General features: G+C 35.4%; 1 pseudogene; it reads right to left on the bottom strand.

Moving 5' to 3' along the window:
* Positions 1–5020: 5020 nt before the first annotated feature.
* LOC127130617 (SNF1-related protein kinase regulatory subunit gamma-1-like) lies at positions 5021–6909 on the bottom strand (annotated as a pseudogene).
* Positions 6910–8203: the final 1294 nt, after the last annotated feature.

Below are 8203 nucleotides of genomic sequence, written 5' to 3' on the forward strand. Positions count from 1 at the left end.
CATACTAACACCATATGCAATTAAGATCATCTCTACCATCTTAACATTCCACATATCACCATAATTCAACTCTATGAGTTATCCACCAATGGTACATATATACATTCATAACAATATATCATTCACAAATATAAGCTAATTATTAAATACGCACATTAGATTTCAATTCAAATGAATACAACTTTAAAATCTCAATTTTTCATTTTTCAAACAGTGGTAACCGGTTAACGCTCGGTGAGTAACCGGTTAACACAAAATAGAGCAAGTAACCAGTTAACGCTCGGTGAGTAACCTGTTAACATAAAACAGAATCAACTTCCTGCGCAGATTTTCAAGCAAGTAACCGGTTAACGCTCGGTGGGTAACCGGTTAACATAAAACAGAATGCAGAAATTTAAGCAAGTAACTGGTTAACGCTCGGTGGGTAACCGGTTAACATAAAACAGAACCAGAATTTTCTACGTTTTTCATCGTTGGAGGACTTTCGGACCTCCGATTTCGATTCCGTAAAAAGCTACACGTTCAGCAAATTATGACTCATACAATACTATAAATATATAACATTAATTTACAATTTTAACACAATCCAATCACCACAAATCGAGAATATTCATCAAGACCTAACAATTCCAAAACCATGTAATTTAAGGATTTCAACCTAAACATGTTTCTACTCATTGACCCAATCATACTAACCCATAATAATAAGGATTCCCCCCTTACCTCTTCAATTTGATGGAAACCCTAGCTTCTCTTTTGTTCTTCCCCTTTTCTCCTTACTTTTCCTCTTCTCTTTCTCTATTTTTGTCAAATGATCAAATGAATCCTATTCTCGCTCTCCTCTTACTATTTATATTAGTATTCTATTTGGGCTTAAAGCATAATACATCTAATTTAATTAATAGGTCCAATAAGACCTAATATTTAAATATCTCTATTTAATTCAAATAAATTAAACCACTTAATATGAACACCAAGTTAATTAATTCAATTATTCATTATATCTCATATCAATTAACTAATTAATTAACACTCCAAATAAATAAAATAAAATATAGTAATACTAACATAAGAAATAATTACTATGAATTGGGTTGTTACACTTTACATTACAACTCTATTTTGCTTAAATTGTTTTTGTTTCTCAAGTGACTCTGCGCAGTCTGTATACTTGAGAGGGCTAAGAGATTATTCTCTTAGACGATTGGTTGTGTAATCTTTCAAGATTAGTGGATTAAGTCCTTTTTGAAGGCGAAATCACCTTGGCCGGGTGGACTGGAGTAGCTTTGTTTTCTAAGCGAACCAGTATAAAATTCTGTGTGTTTTTATATTTAAAAAAGCTTTTATTTACAAAACAATTCAAACCCCCATTTCTTGTTTTTCTCACCTTCAATTGGTATCAGAGCTTCGGCTCTGTTATTGATTTTCTAATCAAACACTTAATAGTGTAGAGAGATCCAGTGTGAGAAAAACTATGGCCAACACAAATGAAAGAGATAGTTACAATGCTAAACCTCCAATCTTTGATGGAGAGAAATTTGATTATTGGAAAGACAGAGTTGAAAGTTTCTTTCTGGGCTATGATGCTGATCTCTGGGACATTGTCACAATTGGCTACATACCACCTATGACAGATGCTGGAGTTGTCATTCCCATAAGCAAAATGTCAGATGATTAGAAGCATGAATTCAAGAACCATCACAAAGCCAGAACGATACTTCTCAATGCCATTTCCTACAATGAGTATGAAAAAATCACCAACAGGGAAATAGCTAAAGAGATACTTGACTCCCTGAGGATGACTCACGAAGGAAACTCTCAGGTCAAAGAAACAAAGGCTCTGGCTCTAACCCAGAAGTATGAAGCCTTCAAAATGGAGGACGATGAAGCTGTAGAGGTAATGTTTTCTAGATTCCAAACTTTAATTGCAGGACTCAAAGTGCTAGATAAAGGATAAACAACTGCGGACCATGTCAAGAAGATCATCAGAAGCTTGCCAAAGAAATGGAGACCTATGGTCACAGCCTTAAAATTATCAAAGGATCTAAGCAACATCAGCCTTGAAGAACTCGTCAGATCACTCAGAAGTCACGAGATAGAACTGGAGGAAGATGAGCCTCGGAAGAAGATCATGTCTGTAGCACTAAAGTCCATATCAGAAAGGCGCAAGTCTGATAGAAACAAAGCCTTCCAGGCTAAAGAAGAAGACATTGATGACTCTGAAAAGGAAGATTCTGACGATGAGGAAGAATTATCCCTCTTAACCAGAAGAGTAAAACAACTCTGGAGAAAAAGGAATAATAACTTCAGAAAACCAAGATCCAAAGGAGATCGATCGGAACCAACTTCAAAAGGTAAATCTAACAAAGATATAACTTGCTATGAATGTAAGGAAACAAGTCATTACAGAAACGAATGTCCCAAGTTGAAGAAAGAAAGATCCAAAAAAGAGAACTTCAAGAATAGTTCCTTCAGAACCAAAAAAGGACTGATGGCTACCTGGGATGACAGTGGATCTGACTCATCAGAATCAGACTCTAATGAACAGGCAAATGTGGCACTCATGGCTACCACTTCCAGGAATACTTCAGATGGAGAATCTGAATCCGAAGAGGTATTTTCTGATCTTTCTCACTCTGACCTTGAATCATGCCTATCCGAAACTCTAAACTTATATCAGAAACTTAAACAAAAATTTAAAGTTGCAAAAGAGGTGCTTGAAGAAACCCTCAAAGAATGTGGTAAACTTGAGATAACAGTCTCAGAACTAAAATATGAAAACCGAACCTTGACATTAGAAAGAGATTCCACAAAAAAACAATGCTCAAAAATTGAAGAAGCGTTATCTCAAGCTCCACAAACTTCAAACACAGTAATTTATGAATATGAAAAATCTTTTCAAAAGTTTCTGAAGAATGGGATAGAGTGAAGCAGAATAGCATCCATGATTTATGGGGTCAGTCAGAACAACAAAAGAGGAATTGGGTATGATCCTTGTGAAGATAAAACTTATACTAATGACAAACCTAAATCTCCATTTTCCTATCACTATACACATACACAAGCACAACGCTTTGATAATGCTAGAAAACCCAAAGTGTTAAGAAACTCTGGGAAAACTAATAACAAAGGACCCAAAAGATTCTGGGTACCAAAAGATAAGATTGTTTATGTTGCAGATATCTTATGCAGCAGAGTTAAAACATCAGTCATGGTACCTGGACTCTGGATGCTCGCGACACATGACGGGAAGAAAGTATATGTTCCAAAACCTGGAACTTAAAGATGTTGGATTCGTAGGTTTCGGAGGAAATCAGAAAGGAAGGATCAGAGGCTCCGGAACTATTGGTAATGGTACTCTTCCCTCTATATCTGATGTTCTCTATGTAGAAGTGTCATACCCCGATTTTGGTCCTGAATTTTTTCCATTTTTTCATTTTTATTTGGCACTTGGCCTAAAGTTCATTTGCATACATTCATGACCAAAGGCAACCATCCATTCCCAAATCCATATTTTTTTGATAAATATTGGTCATTATCTAGTTTTTTTTATCATGGTGTTTTTTTTATTATAAAATGGATTCTAACTATTTGAGTTTTTAATTTTCAATTTGATTTTAATTTCAAATTAAGTCTAATTCCAAATTTCAATTTAATCTTAATTGTGTTTTTACTAATGATTCAAACTCTAATTGATTTTTAATTTCCAAATAAAATGTTAGAATTTGACATCAAAGTAGTTTTAACAAATTATAGATTAATTTGATTTTAATTGGTTTTATTGGTTTTTCGATTCTTAATTGACATTTAGATTAGTTTTGGATTATTCCTAAAAATCCATATCCATTTTATAACCAAACATGATCCATTTTCCATCCATAGTTTATTTCAAATCAAAATAGTGCATACACTCATTTCATAACATTCAATAATATTTAACTTTCAAACATTTCCAAACTCATTTTCATACATACATTTTCATTTAACATTCAAGCATAACATAGAATCACATCCATATCCTACAACTAACTTTTACATTACAACCAATTCCAAAATTTCATCCAAAATCACAACCAAGATATAACCATGTTTCACATAAATCCCAAACCTAATCCTAATCCCCCTTGGGTCATGATTTATCCTCCAAAATGCATGTTAGCTTGCTTCCATCATGATTTCTTCATTTACAAGTAGCATTGTCCATGTCATGTTCATTTCCAGAAACCTACAAAACCAACCAAGTCATGACCACGCATTAGCACATTGCCATGAAGTTCAAGCAGAAGCAAGTCACATGTTCAAACAAGTTAATTCACAATGGACTTAGAAACCTATTGCCGCTCTAGCATAAGTGTTCATCAAACCATACATCACGCAGTCAGCAAAGGAAAATTTTGGCTCACCATTCTCCAGCCATGTGCGCACCCTGCAAAAACCAGAGCTAGAATTGTGAGTATACCTGCAAGATTACCATGGCATATCAAACCACCGGACAAGAATAAATAACACCAGCATGACAGATATCTGCCTCACAATACAGCTTGCCATGACAAATTTTCAAACTTACATTCTAAGTAAAACCTGAAAATGGTGAAAAAGAAAAGATTAAAGTGAAAATTTGTTTAAATCTTCATGGGATTGTAACTGTTGATTCGGCAACTCTCTTCGGAGAGGAAGAAATGGAAGTTCCGGTTACAAAAGAATCAGCGGAGGAAGATTCAGAATAATAAAGAATTTGCGTATATGTAATGATTGTCATACCATAGTAAAGCTAATCTCCAAAGCCTTTGACCATGAGATTGTCGTGAGGGATCGCCATCGCTTTCATCACTTTAAGCATGATTCTTGTTCTTGCTTGGACTTTCGGTAGCAGAATATCGCAAAAATGTATCAACAGTTAATGTGAGTGGCTCCCGTTGGTATGGAATGAGGGCAGCAGGTCATGATATACTTCACAAGATACCAAATGCTGCAGGAATTCTAAATCAAGAGCGCAGTGAGGACCATCAAATTCATTGCTCTAAGAAGTTCCAGGTTCATAGGATGCTGAGACGATTTTCTTCATGTAATCCATGACTGTGAGGTTCCTGAAAGTCAAAATAAAGAGATGGTGAAGGAGAACATTTCAGTTCCTGGTTTGCCTCTTAGTCTTACCTGAAATTGGAGAAGATTTCAGGCTTTAGCAATAAGTATCTGATGTCTCTAATGCTCAAATTTCCAACAATTGTTTTAGTCGGCCCCTCTACAACAGGAAGACCACCAATTTGATGATCCCTCATAATCTTGAAAGCTTCAAGAATCAATTCATTGCTCTGGACACTAATAACCTAAACAAGAAGAAATAAGATGTGTTTAAACCTCCGAGCAGAGGGAAGCTATAAAAAATTTGAATGAAAATTGTTACCTTATCAGCAGACATAAAAGGAAGTCCAAGATCAGATAGAGGCCTGGCTGCAATGCTGTCGAACCAATCTCTTCCTCTGCATCCTTCTAGGCCTTGAACAACTGCTGACTGAGTAATGAAGTTTACAATGTCTGGATTACCAGGTTCTATCACCGGTATATTCCTCAGCCGATATTTTGAGAGAAGCAGTAAGACGGTCAACATAGCACTGTTTTTTGCAACTGGAACAAAAGGTGCCCATCGGTATGATTTCAGTATTGATCCCACCTGAAGCCAATGAAGAAAAAAGCTTAAACTAAAAATTCAAAAACCTCATAAAAAGCGAACTCGCAGTATACACTATAACCATCGTTTGCATACCGTTGTTGACTTGAAGGGTTCTTCTTGCAATATTACTTTGTAAAAGTCTTCACCAAGGTTATTTGCAGCTTAAGGAGCATCTTTAGCCATGGTTTTATCTGGAACAAGCAACAAAGGGCAAGGCACAACCTGCAACAAACAAGACTAAATAGTGGCACTACGCCAAAAATTGGAATAGACAGCGCACCTTGGAGGGCGCTTTATTACAAAAGCGCACTCTAAAGTGAAGCGAAAAAATAAGGAGCGAACAACTGGAATAGACAACGCACTTTAGAGGGCGCTTTTGTAATAAAGCGCCCTCTAAGGTGAAGCGAAAAAATAAGGAGGAGATAGAGGGACAACAATACAGGGCGCTTTTTAGAAAGCGCCCTCTAAGGTTACCCTTAGAGGGCGCTTTTAAAAAAGCGCTCTATAAGTCCATGTGCATTTCCAGTTTATAAAGCGCTTTTGGAAAGCCTTGAAGAGCGCTTTCATAAGCGCCCTCTTAGGCCCCCTTTAGAGGGCGCTTTTTTTCCACAAGCGCCCTCTAAGGTCCCCTTTAGTAAATATTAAAATTATAACATACTGCGCGTTTTGTTATTTCACTCTCTGTTATTTTCGTTCTTTTTCACGTTAGGGTTCTCACTGCTACGATTTTCGCTACTTCTAAGGCGTTCTCTTTCCACCTCTGTTAGATCTACGATGTTTCCTCCTTCTATTAATTCGTTGTTAGCTGTTCGATTTTGACACCATAGGTATTTTTCTAATCTTCATATTACTTGGTTTCTCTTCTGACGTTCGCTATTGTTCATTTTTGGTTTCATTTTTCTTGGTTCATACATTTATTGAGTATTCTCAACAATAATTATTGTGTTGCAATGCTAGCAATGGAGACTAGGCATTATGGGTTAAATTTCACCAACTGTTCCATTTGTTTCTCGATGTAGAAAAAGGAGTGTCCTAAATGCGGTGTCTCGCGATATAAGAACAAGTTGTCTCCAGCAAAAGTCTTGTGGTATTTTCCTGTTATTCCGAGATTTAGACGCATGTTTCGAGTGATGTAGCAACATTTGGAGTCGGTGCTGTTCAGGTTCGACCGAAAGGAAACTAAATTTGTAACGTTCCAAATTTATCAGACCATAATCTGAACAATATTTACATGTCATTTAGGTTCTTGCTACGATTTTAACTTTGTGGTTAGCAGACAAATCTGGTCGCCGGCTTTTACTTATTGTGAGTCTGAGCTTTTTCGATAATTTTTGCATTCACATTACTATTTGTTTGGAGGGTAATAAGAGATTAATCAAAATCTCCTATTGCAGGTTTCTTCATCTGCAATGACTTTGAGTCTTTTGGTTGTTTCAATATCATTCTACTTGAAGGTAATAATAATTTTTTTGTTTGTTATATTTTTTGAACATTTTTTTTGTTTATTTTTATATATACATAATACATTAACTAGATATTACACATGCATTCATGCATAAATGTTCAGAAATTTGTAACACAGATTCACAGGATTATATATCAGTAAATTCTTCTTTATATTTTTGGTTTTTTATATGGATAATATATTTTATGTTGAATTTGCTCTCAGGAATATATATCACCAGATTCTGATTTATATGCGACATTGAGCCTCGTATCGGTGGCTGGAGTTGTGGTGTGTAAATACAACTTTATTACACAAATGATGGTTTCTATTGGTTGTTTCCCTAACTTCATTATTATAAACTTTCAATTTCTTTCAGGTCATGGTTATTGCATTCTCTCTGGGATTAGGAGCAATGTCATGGATTATAATGTCTGAGGTACAATTTTCTTCAATAATAATATGCATGACAACCCTATATGAACAAACCTTTGTTGTAATATAATGTGATAGTTGATGTGTTGAATATATTTTACATAATAGATTCTTTCGATTAACATCAAAGGCCTAGCTGGAAGTTTTGCAACACTTGCCAATTGGTTCTTTTCCTGGTTGGTTACATTAACAGCAAATTTGCTCTTGGATTGGAGTTCGGGAGGTTTGTGTGCATTGCCTATGTTAATTTTCTATAAATATCTATTGTTTCTAACCAGAAGCTTCCTATGTTTTTATCAGGAACCTTCAGAATATATACTGCAGTGTGTATTTTCACAGCAGGATTTGTTGCCATTTGGGTCCCCGAGACAAAGGGAAAAACCCTTGAAGAAATACAACAGTTTTTCAGATGAAGTTTCCTTTCGAGTAGCACTTCAGCTAGTGTTCACTCATGTATTCACATTCATATTTTTTTTTTGAATCAACTCAATTCATTTTTGTGCTCTTTGGTCTTGTTAAATATGAAAAATACCAAAACAGTGTGATTTTCTAATCTAGCAGCATACTTGCATTTTTGTTGTAATTGATTGATTATAAACAAATAAATGAAAGAGAGTGGTTATTATACATTTCAATTAGAGTAGCAGTGGTTT

This window comes from Lathyrus oleraceus, chromosome 3 (assembly GCF_024323335.1).
Source record: "Lathyrus oleraceus cultivar Zhongwan6 chromosome 3, CAAS_Psat_ZW6_1.0, whole genome shotgun sequence".
NCBI lineage: Eukaryota > Viridiplantae > Streptophyta > Magnoliopsida > Fabales > Fabaceae > Lathyrus > Lathyrus oleraceus.